The sequence below is a fragment of the Meleagris gallopavo genome, chromosome 30 (genome assembly GCF_000146605.3).
Source record: "Meleagris gallopavo isolate NT-WF06-2002-E0010 breed Aviagen turkey brand Nicholas breeding stock chromosome 30, Turkey_5.1, whole genome shotgun sequence".
Classification (NCBI taxonomy): domain Eukaryota; kingdom Metazoa; phylum Chordata; class Aves; order Galliformes; family Phasianidae; genus Meleagris; species Meleagris gallopavo.
The window spans coordinates 988,051-989,843 of NC_015040.2; positions in this window are offsets into that span (position 1 = coordinate 988,051).

Below are 1,793 nucleotides of genomic sequence, written 5' to 3' on the forward strand. Positions count from 1 at the left end.
AGCCCTGCACTGTTTTGAGCGGCTCCGAGCACTGCAGTGTGTTTCACACCATCTGCTCCAAGCATTCGGGGCCAGAATGTGGGGATTTAGGCAGCTGCGGGGGGAGCGAGCCCACCCTGCCCCACTCCTCCTTTATGGGGATTCTCTGCAGCCCATTCCCCCTCATACAGGGATGCCCATCCTCTGCAGCACTGCCCCAGGTGTGGATTTTGGGCATCCCGGGGCGTCTCTGTCTGCCCATCCGTGCTCAGCCCCCCCGCCGTGCCCGGATTACCACGCTAAGCTCCTTCCCACGGGCGCCGTGCCCTCAGTGCCATCCATCTCCCAGTGCAGGGACGGCGGGGACACGAGGACCCTGATGCCGCTTGTCCCCTGCGTCCCCCCACGCGGTGACAGCCGGCGATGGCCCTCCCGGGGGTCCCTGCGCCACGACACCTGCTGCAGTCCCCCCCCGAGGAGGATGGGGTGCTGTATGTGGAGTACAAACCCCCGGCCCTGGACAGCATCCGCCTGCCCCGCTACGTGCTCTACCTGCTGATGGCCATCTCCCTGGTGCTGGTGGTGGCGTACGCCATCGTGGGGCACCTCATCAAGGACCTGGTGCACGACTTTGCCGGTGAGCAGTGGGAGGGGGACGCAGGTGGGGGTCCCCGAGCCCATCTGGGAAGTGGGGCGGTGGGAATAGGGTGGCCGAAGGGGCTGCTTTGTGCCCCAAAATGGGTGCAGGGTGAGGCTCTCTGTGCATTTTGTTTTGGGGACCCACCTGCGTGGCACGGGGTGGTGATGGGGGCACACGCACTGCTGACAAAGCTCTATCCCCACAGATTGGGCATTCGGACCCAAAGCAGAGGAGGAGAAAGCAGTGATGGGAGAGGGGAGCACGCCCGAGGCGGAGGATGGGGCTCAGGGTGAAGGTGCTGGGGTGCTGCCGGGCATGGAGGCCCCATCGCCGCTGCTCTCCGCCGCCCCACGCAGCTCCATCTCCTTTGTGGATCCCCACAAGAAGTGGTTTTTCTAGGGGCTGACAAGGGCTGCACCCACTGCTGGCACTCCGTCCCCATCCCCACCGTCTCTGTGTGTGTATCTCAGGACTGCTATCGCGCCGCACCCCAATAAATCCACACTGTGCCCTTGGGGACCCCGACCTTCGCACAGGAATGCACGTGGGAGTGGGACAGACGCAAGGACGTGAGACAGACACGTGGACTCGGATGGGGGCTCAGATACTTGGACCCAGGTGTGGGTGTCGATGGGGCAATGCTCCATGGGTGCCCCCAAGATGGATTTGGTGGGGACAAAGCGCCCACAAGCCCCACTGTGCTGCAGGAGGGGGCGCAGACCCCCCTACCACCAGGACAGGGTGCCCATCCCCAGGCTCCACCTGCACCCCATGGGCACTTCTCACAGCAGGAGCCCCTGCACAGCCCATGCATCCCCCAGGGGTGCCACCAACCCCCCTGTACCTCAATAGCCTCCAAGGGAAGGAGGGGGGCAAAGTGGAGCTGCCTGTGATAAGGCTTTGGTGATAAGAGCACCCATAGCACATGGGTGTGGCACAGGCACTGCTTGGACATGTGATGGGCAGAGGGAGAGAGGTGGCACTGGGCTGGGTGGGCCCTACACCCATCCATCCGTCTGTCCATCCACCCACCCATCTTCCTATCCATCTGTCTATCCACCACTCTTCCATGTTTTCACCTATTCATCCATCCATCCTCACCTTCATCTCCCCTTCCTTCCTTCCTTCCTTCCTTCCTTCCTTCCTTCCTTCCTTCCTTCCTTCCTTCCTTCCA